The sequence below is a fragment of the Peromyscus eremicus genome, chromosome 8b (assembly GCF_949786415.1).
Source record: "Peromyscus eremicus chromosome 8b, PerEre_H2_v1, whole genome shotgun sequence".
Classification (NCBI taxonomy): Eukaryota; Metazoa; Chordata; class Mammalia; order Rodentia; family Cricetidae; genus Peromyscus; species Peromyscus eremicus.
Genome location: NC_081424.1, coordinates 12,312,712 through 12,328,914, shown reverse-complemented (window position 1 = coordinate 12,328,914; position 16,203 = coordinate 12,312,712). Strand labels below are relative to the sequence as shown.

At 43.2% G+C, this 16,203-nt stretch overlaps 1 long non-coding RNA gene across 1 annotated transcript; it reads left to right on the top strand.

Moving 5' to 3' along the window:
* Window positions 1–479: 479 nt before the first annotated feature.
* Window positions 480–12,642, top strand: LOC131918418 (uncharacterized). Its single transcript, XR_009380968.1, has 3 exons — window positions 480–673; window positions 1,500–1,761; window positions 12,261–12,642. It is a non-coding gene; the product is annotated as an uncharacterized LOC131918418 (long non-coding RNA).
* Window positions 12,643–16,203: the final 3,561 nt, after the last annotated feature.

Genomic DNA, 16,203 nt, shown 5'->3' with positions numbered 1-16,203 from the left:
TTTCCTTTTATGAAAGATTTCCCGTTAGCACATAAAGCAATTATATTAATTGTAGAGGGTCTTTCAAATCCAGGTGACCTATGCCCGAAGCCCCAGCAGTCAGGAGCTGGGGGTGGAAGACTGCCATAAAATTGGGATCTGTCGTCTCAAACCCTGCCCCTGTTTTACCAGCTGAGTTGGTGTATTTGAAATCCTCTGTTGTTATTTCTACACTGTCTACTGCGTCTTCACTGGAAAGAATAGATTTCAATAAACGACTTTCTTTGCTCACTCACTCGCCCCAACTGCAGATTCCTTCTACAATCCTCGTGCTATTCCCACCACACCTAAGGCGAAGTTCTGAGCCCTTCAAAGCCATCTGTGAGGGGTAGGATCAACTTATTCTAAACTCCTGTTAATGCTGACATTCTGATCTCTTCCTTTGAATCACAAGTGTCCTTTATGACATCTGGAATGGTGACTAGTTTTCAGGTTTTTAATTTACTGTTCCCAGACCCATCAGAGCAATCACTACAGTAACTATGGCATTAAGAAACTCATTTTAAAGGGATAAGACTTAAACGTTGAAATTACCCCTTAATCCACAGACTCCAGAATGGCTTGAAAACAACGTTAATCTTGCCATATACATCCATCAGAAGTCTTGGGTAACTAGGTACATTGTCATCAAATGGTGAGGTTTTGAGATGAACCCTTTTTTTCTGAGCAGTGGGCTTAAGATGCTGAGTGACCTGCAGTTGGGAAAAAGATGTGCTGTCAGGCAGGCTTTGCTGGGCCACTTAGCAAGCACAGGCAGAGACGATTTTGCATGATTCCTAAAGGCTTTAGGATCTTCGGAATAACAGATAAGCACTGGTTTCAACTGAAAGTGACCGGGGGAGCTGGGCGTGGTCGTGATGCGCACGGCGGTCCCAGCTCTCGGGAGGCCGAGCGCATCGTCTCTCTTACTGTGACCACACGTCTGACGAGAAGCAAACTCGAGAGAGGAAAGGCTTGTTTTGGCTCACAGGTCAAAAGCACAGTCCATTACGGGAGGGAAGTGACCGCAGTAGGGGCTGGAGACAGCTGGTCACATGGTCACATTGTGTCCGGTGTCAGCAAGGAGGGGTGGGGAAAGCTGGTACTCCCGGTTATTTTTCTCTCTCTTTTGCTTTTTGGTTTCGGTTTTTTGAGACAGAGTTTCTCTGTGTAACTGTCCTGGCGTCCTGGAACTTGCTCTGTAGATCAGGCTGGCTTCGAACTCACAGAGATCCACCCGCCTCTGCCTCCCAAGTGCTGGGATGAAAGGCGTGCGCCACCATACTTGGCTCTTATTTATCCTTTTTATTCAGCCCAGGACCTTAGTCCTTGGAGTCGCTCCACCCACAGTTAAGTTAGTCTTTCTACCTCAATTAATTTAATATAAACAGTTTCATGAGCATCCCCGGAGGGTAACCTAGCCTAGATAATCCCTCAGAGATGTGCCCAGTGGCTAACCTAATCCCTATAACTCCTCACAGGAATTCCCAGAGGCTGTGTCCTAGAGGATTCTAGACCATCTCAAGTGGACAGTGGTAGCCATCATAGCTGAGCCGGGAAGACTGGGAAATCAAGACCAACTTGGGCTGCACAGCGAGAGCTTTTCTCAAACAAAACACAGTAAAACAAAACACCTCACAAAGGCATCAGTTGTGTTCACCTCTGATGAGGAAGGGAGCTTGGCACGAGGCCAGGCATTGATTTCTCCTCTTTATGAAAGTCCTCGATGGCATCTTCCTCCAGGTACAATTGTTTCGTTCACATTGAAAAATCTATTGTTTGTCGTGGTCACCTTTATCAGAGTCTCAGCTCAGGGGCTGGAGAGGTAGCTCAGTCATTAAGAGCCCTTGCTGCTCTTCCCCCGGGATCAGAGTCCAGTTACCTGCTCTCACACTGGATGGCTGTGTGCTCCGCTGGTAATTCTCTTGAGATACACTGTGACGCTTTTGTGAAACATTGCTTGAAGTCTCCTCCTGAGTTCATCCCACTGCATGATGGACTCTGCTGACTTTGTCCCATCTAACTGCCCTACCAACCCAGAAAGAGTATGTAAGGTGCTGTAGTTCTTAACTAACTTGCTTGGCATAAGATATAGCTCACACAAGACCTCCCAAACCCAGCCTTTCTGTCTTCTTTATCTTCTCATCTCCTGGCTACCTCCCACTTAGAACCTTGTGGCCTGCTGATCTGGGTCAAGACAGACAGACAGACAGACAGATAAAAAAAACAGAACCTGAGGCTCACTCATATCAAGAGTATGATAACAACCAGTCACGATCATGAAACATTTCTAACTATAAAGTTCTTAGTCCACAAGATTATTATAGGAATAAATAATAAATAATAAAAATAATTATATATATATATATATATATATATATATATATATATATATATATATATATATATATAAAACCGTGTCCCCTAAGCCGGGCGTTGGTGGCACACGCCTTTAATCCCAGCACTCGGGTGGCAGAGGCAGGCAGATCTCTGTGAGTTCGAGGCCAGCCTGGTCTACAGAGTGAGTTCCAGGAAAGGCATCAAAACTACACAGAGAAACCCTGTCTTGAAAAACCAAAAACAAACAAACAAACAAAAAAACACAAAAAAACCTCAAAAAAACCTGTGTCCCAGAACAGTGCTTGTCATGCAGGTGTGCAATAAATGTTACTTTCTTTTCTTCCCCTTTCTTGTGCCCTAGGTTAGGCTATGGCTCAGTAGTAGAGCATTTGCCTAGTATATTCATGGCCTTGGGTTCAATCCCTAGCAGTGTAAAAATAAATACATAAATAAAAATAAAAAATTAAATTCCTTTTTTATGCCCTACCTAGAATAAATAAAATGATTTTCTACTCTATCCAGTATGTTGATGATAGTATGTTATACATCCATGAGAAATGTAGAAATATTAAAATAATTAGCACTTGTTTATTATTAGCACATAAGATGCAAATTATAAGGTTTCCACAAAGGACCAAATACAGCTTATGAGAAACACATGAAAAAAATTAGAAATTCAAATTGTGAAAAATTGAGTAGGACAAGATGACTCCCATCACACAGAGCTGAAAGTAGTTAGCTACCTTATAAAAACAGTTATTAGAATGAGTTAAAAATGAAATACTCAGCTTCCTAATTATCACACTCAGAGAATTACATAAGGAAGCTATTCTGAAGACCATTTCCATCTATTCAGTTGAAAAAGGATGTATCACATGGATCCTTGTCCAAAGAACATCAAGCAACTTAATGGAATGTATTTTAGCAGTGCAGTTGGAGAATAGTTGTTAATATAACGAGACGTGACTTTTAAAAGGTATTTTTCATTGCAGGAAACTAAATATAGGTGAGATACGGGTTGAATTTCTTCTTTTGTGTAAGTAAAAACTAGCAGAGGCTAAAATAAAATTGCTGAGGTAGCTCCCTCGAAATGAATTGACTCTAATTCTTAGAAATCTTAACTTACACAATCAGAGAACAAGTTATCTGTCCGTTAGGGACATGACAGAACTCTGTCCAGAAGCATCAAACCTATATAGGAAGCAGGGAGAAAACTAAAATAAACTAGTGCTTAGAAGATAAGACTGTAGCTCAGTGGTACAGTTGTTATCTAGTGTGTGCAGTGCCCTGGGTCCTAACCCCCCACTGAAAGTAAAAAGTATTATGTATCTACTAATATGGACCTATTCTTCATTATCCTAAATATTATCAGCCTGTTCAATGGGAGTTATTCCCAGTAAGATACATAAAGACACAATACGTAAAAATATATTGAAAACACAAACATCCAACCTCTAAGTCAATTGATGTCTTATGCTTTATGATTTTAAAGTAGAAATATTAAGCCAGGAGGATCTCCATGAGTTCAAGGCCTGTCTGATCTACAAAGTGAATTCTACCAACAAACCAAGACTACATAGAGAGACCCTGTCTCAAAAAAACCAACCAAGCAAACAAGAAATAATAAATAGAAACATTAGCACAGACATGCCTACAAATTTTCTAAGAGTTTAAAACAGATATAAATAATTGGAAATGTTTGAGAGATGTCACAACTAAAAACATTTTGGCAATCATCCATGATGTACTATTTTTTTTTTTTTCGAGACAGGGTTCTCTGTGTAGCTTTGCGCCTTTCCTGGAACTCACTTGGTAGCCCAGGCTGGCCTCAAACTCACAGAGATCCGCCTGGCTCTGCCTCCCGAGTGCTGGGATTAAAGGCATGCGCCACCACTGCCCAGCCATGATGTACTATTTAATGACATTATTGTTTATATGCCTCTAAAGAGTATTTTTAAGTCCACTATATAAATTGAAGTCTTTATCTAGCAAAAACAATCTATATATACAATGTTCACATAAAGGCACAGTGAAGAGAATACAATGATTTACTTAATTAATATTCAAACTACTTATAAGATTTTTGTTATAAAAAATAGTCATATCCATATATACTTTTGTGTATTTGTCTGACCTTTTTTTTCTTTTGAGATAGAGTCTTACTGTGTCAAGGTGGCCTCAAACTCAAAGAGATCCACTTGCCTCTGCCTCTTGAGTGCCACCATACAAAGCTGTTTTTTTTTTTTTTTGTTGTTTTAGTTTTTCTGGTCTCTCTCTCTCTAGCCCAGAATGTCCTGGAATTCACTATACAGCCCTGGTTGGCTTCAAACCCAAAGCAATCCCCTGCCTCAGTGTTCTAAGTACTGTGTTATAGGTATGAGTCATCATACCCAGATGAAAATAGGGTCTGTGCAATGTAATTAATTAAGATGTGGTAATATGAAATTGGAGTGAATTCTAAATCCAGTGACTGGTGTTCTTGTACGAAGAGGAAAGTTGCTGAGGAAGAAATACTTGAGGAAATAGAGTCAGAGCCAGAGGACCACTGGAGGGCATGAGAAGCTGGAGAAGGCAAAGAAGAGCTCATCCCTAGAACCAAGGGAGCATGATTCTAGGCACACCATAATTTCAGAGTCTCAGCTACAGAACTAGAAGGGAGTAAGTTTTGATTGTTTCATATCATGACAGCAGTAGGTAGAAATAAAAATAGGCCGGGCGGTGGTGGCGCACGCCTTTAATCCCAGCACTTGGGAGGCAGAGCCAGGTGGATCTCTGTGAGTTCGAGGCCAGCCTGGACTACCAAGTGAGTTCCAGGAAAGGCGCAAAGCTACACAGAGAAACCCTGTCTCGAAAAAAAACAAAAAAACAAAAAAAACAAAAAAAAAAGAAATAAAAATAGTAAACACCAACATTTACAACAGTTATCAAAGTATGATGCATGGTCTCCTGAATATGCCTAAAGTCTTTTCTGGGAGTCTATAGGTTAGAACCTGTGTAGCAATTTCCTCCTGGTTAAACAGGTTCATTAAGATTCAGGATGTGGCCGGGCGGTGGTGGCGCACGCCTTTAATCCCAGCACTCGGGAGGCAGAGCCAGGCGGATCTCTATGAGTTCGAGGCCAGCCTGGGCTACCAAGTGAGTTCCAGGAAAAGGCGCAAAGCTACACAGAGAAACCCTGTCTCGAAAAACCAAAAAAAAAAGATTCAGGATGTAAACAACTCATAGGTCTCAGGAAATCCCTGAAACTGATCAGATTCATAAGGCACCTTCCTCCCCAAGCTTATATAAGCAGTAACAACAGCTGGAGAGATAAGACTCCAGATCTGTTGAGCTGCTTGCATATTCAGAGAGCTCTAGGGTTGTAGCTTTTGTGAGTCAGCACCTAGGCTGGGGTTACTTTTTGGCGATGCAGTTGCCTTTGAGTTATCCATGTTCCTGTAAGTAACTTCAATAAACTTTTTAGCATGCTGAATTGGACTTAGGTAGAATTGTGTCTTTGGCCTGTCATCAGTGCCTTATCTGGGGTGAGCAGAAGTTGGTTCATGTCTCTGCAGGTAAAGCTGTGTAACAGAACTAGCTCATAGTATGAAGACCTTTTAAATTTGTTGATATATACACTAACAGAGTCTAAGCATTTCAACATGTATGAATACAGTTGCACCTCACTGCACAAGCAGTTATTGTCTTCTTTCTCTGCTACACACAGAAAAAGTATCAGTTTCTGTAGCTGGGTGCGGTGCTACAAGTCTGTAATTCCAACCCTTGTTAGCTGAATCAGGAGGAGCAAGAGTGCAAGATTGTGCTCAGCTACCTAAGAAGTTCCAGGCTAGCCTGGTTTAAGACAGACTCTGATTCAGAAAATAAACAAACAAACAAAAAAAACCCCCCAAAACTCAGAAAACTCTGACATACATACGACTGTTCTAGAAGAAGTCTTATTTCTCTGTTCACATTTGACTTCTACATAGCTCATAAATTGTCATGACTAAGCATGTAAGAATGAACAGGCCACCCCAAGTTTGCTTACCCTTTCTGTTCACACATGCAGTGAACCTGACTTGAAATATTTACAGCTCATTTCCGCTCATGACTGGTCCACTGGAGGCTGGGCAGGCACGCCTTTCCTTTGGTTTGAATCAAGCTGCCAAGGTAACGTTTCTGTCATTGTGGGTCCTCTGCCTGGGCCAAGTGAGCACAGTGCTTTAATTTTTAGAGCAGACTTTTCATATTCTTTACAGGAATGCGATTATGGCTTGTTGCTTGTGGGGTCATTATCTCGTGAGGGCTTTGTGTGTTTGTTTAAACCACAGAGTGGGGCCCCAAACCAGCAGCAGGGAACAGTTGCTGCTAATTTGGAGCTAAAAAGCTCAGGACTGGGGAGAAGATTTGTGGAGTGCCAAGACCATGACAGCCCTTGGGAGCCTTTTCTCTGTTTTCCTGGGAACACTAAGTCATACTTAGTTCAAGTCTTAGTTACCACATGTGCATCAGGGGAAGGCTTCTAGCATGGAACTGTGCCAAGCATCACACTAGAGATAAATCAAGGATAAGAGACAGCTTTCAGATAAGGTCAGTCCTCTGGGCCCATAGACATTCTCCAGATAAGGGCAGGTAGAGAGCAGGAAGTCCTCACTGGGGAGGGAGTCCTTCATATTGTTGAGCTTGGAGAAAGCTGCCAGGCCATGATAGACTACAACATCTGACTTGCAAGGCCTCCCAACAGGTGCAAATATCTGCAGAGACCAGAAGACAGTGTTGAACCCCTGGACCTGGAGTTATAGGTGGTTATGAGAGACCTGATGTGGGTGCTGGGAACCACACTGGGGTCCTCTGCAAGAGCAGGACATGCTCTTAGCCATCTCTCTAGTCCTCTGCAAATTTTAAAAATCAGACATGTACTGTATTCATTACTTTTCTGTTTCTGTGATGACGCATGATGGCCAAAGGCAGCTCAGAGAAGAAAATATTGGTTTGGACTTGCCGTTCTAGAGAGAGAAGGGTCTGTCATGGCGGCCAATGCCTAAGTAGCTGAAGCAGAAAGCTCAGAGCTTACATCCTCAACTGCAAGCACAAAGTACAAAGAGTGAACTGGAAGTAGGATGTCTTCATTAGGGTGTCTTTGCTGTGAAGAGACACCATGACCACAGCAACTCTTACAGAGAAAACATTTCATTGGGGTGCCTCCCTTACAGTTTCAGAGGTTCAGTCCATTGTCATCATGACAGAGAGCACAGCAGTGTGCAGGCAGACGTGGTGCTGGAGTAGTAGCTGAGAGTTCTACATCGTGCAGACAACAGGAAGTCGACTGAGACACTGGGAGGTATCCTGAGCACAGGAAACCTCAAAGCTTGCTCCTACAGTGACACATTTCCCCCAACAAAGCCATACCCACTCCAACAAAGCCACAGCTCCTAATAGTGCCACTCCCTGTGTGATTATAGGGGCCAATTACATTCAAACTACTACATAGGGCAAATAGGATGACACTGGCTAATCTCAGAACCTATCCATAGTGACTCACTTCCTCCAGTAAGGCTGCACCACCTACCTCTCCCCAAACAGTGTCACAGCTGTGTGACACTATTCCTGGTGAGATATGAACAAATGTCTACTCACTCTAGAGGGGAAACTCGTGACGGATGAGCTTGGCTGTCACCTGTGGTGGTTATTATATGAATGGCCCCACAGGCTCATGTATTTAGATGTTTAGCTACTAGGGAGTGGAACTGTTTGAGAAGGATTAGAAGGATTAGGAGGTGTGGACTTGGAGGAAATGTGTTGCTAGAGGTGGGCTTTGAGGTTTTAAAAGCCCACAACAGGCCCAATCTTGCTCTGCCCTGCCTGTTGTCTGTGGATCAGGATGTAAAGCTCTCGGCTACTGCTCCAGCACCATGCCTGCTTCCCCGCTGCCACACTCCCCACCATGATGACAGTAGACTAGCCCTCTGAAACTGTAAGCTGGTCCCCAATTAAATGTTTTCTTCTATACATTGCCTTGGTCATGGTGTCTCTTCACAGCAACAGAACAGTAACTAAGATACCACCAGAGTCCAACTTGGTGAACTAATGTTTTATTGGGGTTATTTAGAGGAATATAGGGGAGGGGTTATGTACAGGAGCAGAAATGACTCAACGATAACTGCATCACCGAAAGCCCACTTCAGCATGGGTGATGGCTCACAAAAGGTGGAAACCTGGAGCACACTGCACAGCCTGCAGGCAGCTCAACAGGTTGGATCTGTGGATCTGAACCTCTTCCAGATAGCACGGCTACTCTCTCTTTCTTCTCGGCAGTTTCAGGTGGTCTCTACTTCCTCCAGGAGCTCAGCTGATTTATATTTCTTCCAGGCGGCTCAGCTGGTCTGAGTGTCTTTTAGCAGGCCTCACTCCCTATATAGGCTTAGAGAGGAAGTGTCCTGGTGACTCTGGTCAGTTTCAGGGACTTCCTAAAGCTAGTTTGAGTTATGTACTTCCTAAACTTAGCTTTCCTGCAGGATGGAATGGTTCACCTCCCCTTAGGACATCCTATCATTTCACCTCCATGTAAATACCTTGTGTCTAAGTGAATATTCCTCCAAGATGGAAGGTTTTGATCTCCAAGGACACGGATACACACTAGCCGTCAGCTTGGAACCAGCAGATTAAATACCTGAGCCCATGGGGAATATTTCTCATTCAAACCAAAGTATTTTTTTACATTAAAGTATAACACTCCCACTCAAAGATTAAGAGAAAATAAAAACATAGAATTTCAATAGTATTCCTGTTGTTAAATGTAGAGACTCAGAACTGGTCAGAGTGCTGAGAATAAGTGAATGTTAGGTGCTCATCTCTAAGACATCAAGGGGCTGGAGAAATGGCTCAACAATTAAAAGCACTGGCTGCTCTTCCAGAGGTTCTAAGTTCAATTCCAAGCACCCACACAGCAGCTAGAAACCATCTATAACTGTAGTCCCATGGAGAAGTTTGGGTGTACACCTACTTTCTAAAGTCTATAAATGTGAGTGAACGTGTGCAGCTCTGAAGGGAAAGGTATCCTGGCAGTCAGGAGGAGCCAAGGAGTACCACAAAGTCACACCGCACAAAAAACCCTCACAGGAGATCAAGTGGGAGAGTCACAAGAGGGTGGCTGTCTCTGCTCGGGAGAAGCCGCAGAGAACTGAGCACGAGGCAGGCTTTCTATAGGGTTTCTTGTGTGTGTAGGCTTTCCAGGGTCCTGCATGTCCAGTCAATCAAGCAGTCCAGGGAAGATCAGTTTCTTGCTTAAATGGCAATTTTTGCCAAGGTAAAGATAAACTCCATATGGAGTGTCTTTGATGCCCATACTCTTCTCTGAAGTAAATTGGTGCTGTCAGGAGCAGACATGTCTCATTGTCCATAAAGTCTAAATTTTAAAACATTTTAAATGCCATATTCTGTAGGTCTTTGAAATATTTGAAGATTACCTACCTATCTGAAATATATCTATGTATACCTAGAAAACTTAACTAACATGACTACAAGTATGATTATCATAGATGACTAATTATTAATCTATTTCTTAATTATCCATTACAATTTTAAATGAGCTGTAAAAACATAATACCTTAAACAAGAGTAGAAATATACACACAGTATAACAAAATTAACTTTAAATTTGTATCAATAAACTAAAATCCAGAGCAATGTAAAACATTTTTAAACAAGTTGTAGCTCTTTAAAAGTAGGTTCAACAATCTACCCTTTTATTCTATCATATCTATATCCTATCCCCTTTTCTTCTTTAGAAAGAGATTGCATTTATAATCAACCTGATTTAAATAAAAATATTGATTTTTCTCTGTCCCATACCAGAGGGCTCTTCTGATTTGGGACACAAGAATCTCTTAACCTTTTCTTTCTTTCTTTCTTTTTTTTTTGAATATGCTTGGGTTTAGAGAAGGAGTGAGCCAATTCCATCTCCAAAGCCAGCTTGGTATATTTGGGAATTTGGGCATAGCTTCTCTTACTACTTCCTGCTGGAGGGGGGCGCTGTATCTTATGGGACACAACACAATTTTTAGGATTATGAAGTAGTCCATGAAGGTGTATCGTTTGAACCAGTTGCCTCGAAACGGTTCTGGATGTTGGATCATCTGGGCCATGGTGTCATCGGAGACCTTTCAGGTGGTCTTGGCTGGTCAAACCTGATGTATCTTAATTTGGAACAAATCCATAGCCTCTGGCTTTCTGTGGAAACAAAAGCAGAGCCTCCTTTCCAAAGCAACATATCCTTATATCCAAACTTTGAAGTCAAGGTATCTTTAAAGTATACATATTGGTTTGACTCCACTACCTTTACAATCAAATATCTTTCTTCAGTTAAAAATCCCAAAGACAACACAATCCAGAGTCTCTGTGTAATATCCATCTTTACGTGGCTTATATTTTATACTACCTTTATTGTCTCTTTAAAAACTTTATTTTTAAAAACTATCTATTTCTTTATATAACTGTATATATCACTTTTTCTTGTCTCTTTCAAGCCTACGTATATTTTACACACATTGTAAACTGTTCCATCTGAATATGTCTTATTGTAAACCTATTGCTTTAAACTGCAGCATTTGTAAGACCAAAATGGCCGCTGTGCTGTGGCTGGTGGCTTGTGGCTCCACCCACCTCAGCTTCCCAGCATGGTGGTGGTATGTTTACTGCCAGCTCTGGGTCTGGAGCCATGTGTACCATCAACTATCAGAAGCAGTTCTATCAAAGCAGCACATAGCCCAGAAACCATCTTTTTTTTTTTTTTTTTTACTAGCAAAGGCTAAATCCACCACACAGCAGCATCGTAATGTGCCACTTGTAGACTCCTCATTCCCGCCATACTGCTGGTCAAATGCACATGCCAGGAACCCGCCATAGCAGCTCAAACCCGCAGGCTGCCGCTAACTTGAGAGAGACAACTAGGAAGCTGTTTTCAGCTCTGTTTTAGAATCTTTTTTCTCAGGTTTTAGGTGGAAACTCTTGCCAACCCGTTGGGCGCCATTTGTAGCTAGAGTTTTCCTGGTCCTGCCTGGCCCACAGTCAGGACAAATCTCTCTCAATCTTTAGGAGGAAGTGGCCAGATACGGGAATAGAACTGGGTGGGTAGTTTTAGGAATGTAACCGAACAGTTTATCAGGGAGGAGGGAAGGGGAAGGGCAAGACCTGCCAGAGCCATGTTTGCCATGCTCGGGCCTACCAGAGCCCCTCAGCAGTGGCTTAGAACGGGCCCTGAATCTAATCTAGCTGGTATTCCTTTAAGAAGAAGGAGCTGTGAGTCCACAGACAGAGGAAAGATGGCTATGTGAGGATGAGGTGGAGACTGGAGTTAACCTGTTGTAAAGCAGAGTGTAGACAATCACCAGAAGTTGGAAGCATTAAGGATTCTCCTTTACAGGGTTCAACTGGAATACAGCCCTTCAGACACGGTGATTTCAGGCTTCTGGCCTCCAGGCCTGGGAGGCAACTGATTCCAGTAGTTTTAAGCCGTTGAGTTGGGGGTAGTTTATTGTGGTGAGTCTAGAAAGCTGACGCAGGCATGAATGAAGCTCTTCCTCTATCTTTGAGCAACGGTCGGGATCCCTCCCTTTGCTAGGCCTGTTTCTTAAAAATCAGTGTATGTGTGTGGTACATACAGTGCATGTCCTTCTTCATAACCTTTATGTGCACATGTGTGCAGGTACATGGCTTGTGCATACTTGTGGAAGTGTTATGCATATTGCATTGGTAAACTGTTACGTGCTGTTTGATCTTTCTATGAAGATGGCTCTGGAAACAGCTGACCTCCACACCCCACTTGAGACCCAACATGTTTGTCTCAAAGAGTCCTTGATGGCTAAACGGGGCTTATTAAGTTATGTAACAGTTTCCTCCCACACTGAAACATTCCATCCCTGCAGGGAAGCTCCTTAAACAGGAAGGTAAACAATTCAAAATAGCTTCAGGAAGTTCCTGAAACCGATCAGATTCACTAGGACCCTCCTGGCCAGGGCAAGCAATAAGAACCGAGTCCTTCTCAGACCAAAAGAGGCAAGCAGCAAGGAAAACTATGAGAGGAGACCAGCTGCCTAGAAGAAGCAGAAACCAGCCTAGCTGCTCGGAAGAGGTTTGGACCAACTGAGGCACCTGGAAAGGACACTCTCCAGCCTGTTGATCTGCCTGCAGACTCTGCAGTATACTCCAGATTCTCAGCTTTTGTGAGCTGTCACCCATGCTGGGGTGGGATTTGATGATCCCGCTGCCTTTGAGTCATTTCTGCTCCTCACCCATATTCCTGTCAGAAACTCCAATAAAAGTTGTTAGTACACTGAATTGGACTTCTGGTGAAATACATACTTTGGTCTGTCATGGGCTCCCTACCTAGGGTGAATAGACAGATGTGTGTACGTGTGTGTGTGTGTGTGTGTGTGTGTGTGTGTTGTGTGTGTTGTGTCCTCCCAGGAAGAATCTTGTTACAAGACTTGCATGTCTAAGGCTGAAGGTCTGGAACCTTCCTGGAGAGGTACTCATGTGAGTCCATGTTGGAAGGCAAAGGAAGCTGCACTTAGGTCCGTGGGCAATGGCAGCCGCGAAGATACACCTGCTCAGGAAGAGAGGGGCTTCAGTTCACTGGCTGGCTTCCTCCTCCTCCCTTCATTCTGTTGCCACGTCCAGACTGAAGGATGCTGCTACCCACATTCAGGGTGAGTCTCCCTCGGTTGCTACCTCATGTTAATCACCTTTGGAAATGCCCTTCCACGCGGAGAGAGAAGTGTGCTTTAGTAATCTCTTAGGCATCTCTCAATCCAATTAAGTTAAGATTAACCTCATAAGTCCTCTCCTTGTCAACCTGACCTCCAAGTACATTTCCTTGTGGCATACTTAATCGCTGAACAAAGATAACCATAAGGCCATAGATTACCAGTGCTCTCTGGACTATTATAAGGAGAGTCTTTAGCAACTTTAGGTATCATCAAATTGGAGTACCAACTCCAGAAGTCATAAGCCAACTAAGGAAATTCATCCCTACAGATTTATTTCTTTAGAGTCACTTTTGGCATCAACATCTATTTTACAGTTCCCTACAGGTGTAGAATTGTGTGTGTGTGTGTGTGTGTGTGTGTGTGTGTGTGTACAAATACATGTACATAAACACGCACACTTAGATATATGATTTAATAGGTAATCTTATATGACTGGAAGCTGAATATTGTAACCATGGCTGGCTGCATGCTGGTGAAGAAATCACAACTTAGTCCAAGAAGCCAGAAACCTTGGAACAAGTGGGACCAATTATGCAGCGCCAGTGTGAGGCCACGAGCCTTGGAAGCTCCCTGGAGAACACCAGTGAGTCCGTTTCGGAAGGTGGAAAAGCTAGAGTCTGAAGCCCATGGTGATGGCAGCAGTAGGTGCACCTTCTCGGGAAGAGCAGAACTTGCACTCACTCTGTCTCCCGGCTTTGCCCCCTCCAGGCTCCCAGCCTGTCAGTACCACCCCCATCAGGACGGGTCCTTTCCCCTCAGCTGTCGTTTGGCATGTTAACTGTCTCTGAAGACACGGTACACAGCCACAGTGCCTCACTGATCTCCTAGGTATCCTTTGATCCAAGCAAACTGATAGTCACTGTTGGAGTCTGTGAGTAAAGCGACCCATCAGCGGAATCTTTGCATCTACAGGAATGGGCTTGCCCCACTATCTGAGGATTTTATGCACAGTCATCCTGGTATAGCTTATGAGGGGTATGGCTTCAGTACAGACACAGAGCTCAGTACATGGGGCCTCCTGAAGAAGGAAACCCTAAAGGAGTACTATCACATCCTTCACATTACAGTGGGTAAAGGAGCTTGCCACCAAGTCTGGCAGCCTGAACTTGATTCCTAGGACCTACATGGTAGAAGGAAAACAAACAAACAAACCCTATAAGTCATTATCTGACCTTCACACTTGTGCCATGGCATGCCTGTGCTCACACAACACACACACACACACACACACACACACACACACACACACAAATCAATAGATGTAATTAAACACTTTTAAAAAGACTGCATAATAATGCCAGGCAGTGGTGGCGCACACCTTTAATCCCAGCACTCGGGAGGCAGAGGCAGGCAGATCTCTGTGAGTTCAAGGCCAGCCATGTCTACAGAGCGAGATCCAGGACAGGCACCAAAGCTACACAGAGAAACCCTGTCTTGAAAAAACCAAAAATAAATAAATAAAAATAAACAAACAAACAAACAAACAAATAAGATAAAATAAATAACACTTAGATGGAAATATCATCAATGCTGGGCAATGTACACATGTACACAGGTCGATGAGTATTCCTGTTGTTTCTAGGCCCTTCCTTTTTACACATAGTACTCGAAAACAAAACCAACTAACAATAACCCTCATTATACCACCTTACAAGATATAATAGTACTGCAAGTTGGCTTCTAGAGCCTTGAGATGGCGATGAACGTATAGTCAGCTTGACAGGAAGAGTTTTGGAACAGCTATGGAAGGGTAAAGAAGAAAGCAAGATTGGAGAAGTTGAGAAATTGGTCTGCAATGCTTTCTTAATTATGGCCCTCGTTCTCCTTTCCCTGCAGTGAGTTCTGAAAACAGGATGACTCATCAGTTTTCCTGAAGTGAGGGGAGAGGTCTGGGCTTAATTTTTTTTTTTTTACGTTTATGTGTGTGTGTGTGTGCATGTGTGCCATGCCGCTGCATATTACATGGAGGTCAGGAGACAATTTGTGGGGTTCACTGCTCTCCTTCTATTGTGTGGGTCCTGGGGATCGAACTCCAGTCATCAGGCTTACCAGCAAGTGTCTCTACAGGTTGAGCCATCTCACCAGCCCATGGGCGGGCTCTGCACTGACCAGTCACTAGACAAAGGCGGCTGTAGGAATAGGCTAAGGAAATTCCCGAAGGCTGGCCGCTGAAACTGCTGCAGGCAGGAGTCTCAGGAACAACTTCGGGGATTATCCAGTTGTGTCCAGAAGAGTATCTGGGAAGCCTGTCAGATCACATATCATATGGAGCAGGACTCAGAATAAACTCCTGGACTGCACTGCTAAACTCTGTGTGTGTGTGTGTGTGTGTGTGTGTGTGTGTGTGTGTGTGTGTGTGTGCTTGTGTGTGGAGGCTAGAGAGAAACTTTTATTAAATAAACTATTTAATGTGTGTATGTATAATTGAGTTTACAAGAGGACATCGGATGACGACTTGTGGGAGTTGGTTTTGGTTCTCTCCTTCCACTGTGTGGGTTTTGGGTGAGGACTGAACTCAGGTTGTCAGGCTTGGGGGGCAAGTGCCTTTACATGGCTGAGTCATCTTGCCAGTCCATTTAAAAATTTATTATTATTATTTTGTATTTTTAGAGATGGGGTTTCTCTGTAACCATCCTGGCTGTCTTGGAACTCACTTTGTAGACCAGGCTGGCCTCGAACTCACAGTGATCCACCTGCCTCTGCCTCTTGAGTGCTGGGATTAAAGGCATGAACCATCACACCTGGCAAAAAAATTATTTTCTTAAAGATAGGAGCTCAGTGTGTAGCCCTGGTTGGCTCTGATTCACTATGAAGACTAGTATGGCCTTGGACTTAGAGATCTACCAGCTTCTGCCTCCCAAGTGCTGTGACTAAAGGGGTGTACCACCATGCTCAGACATTTTTTTAATGGTGGACAGGATGGAAAACGGGGCCTCAAGCATGCTAAGTAAGCATTCTACCACTAAACTCTATCCCCAGTTTTAAAAATCTCATTTCCTCTCAAATATATACTCATTCATAACTGCATCTACAATTTAATAATGTAGTTGTTCATATGAAAAACAGGAATAAGGGGACGTATCTTTTAGGAATGTTTTTA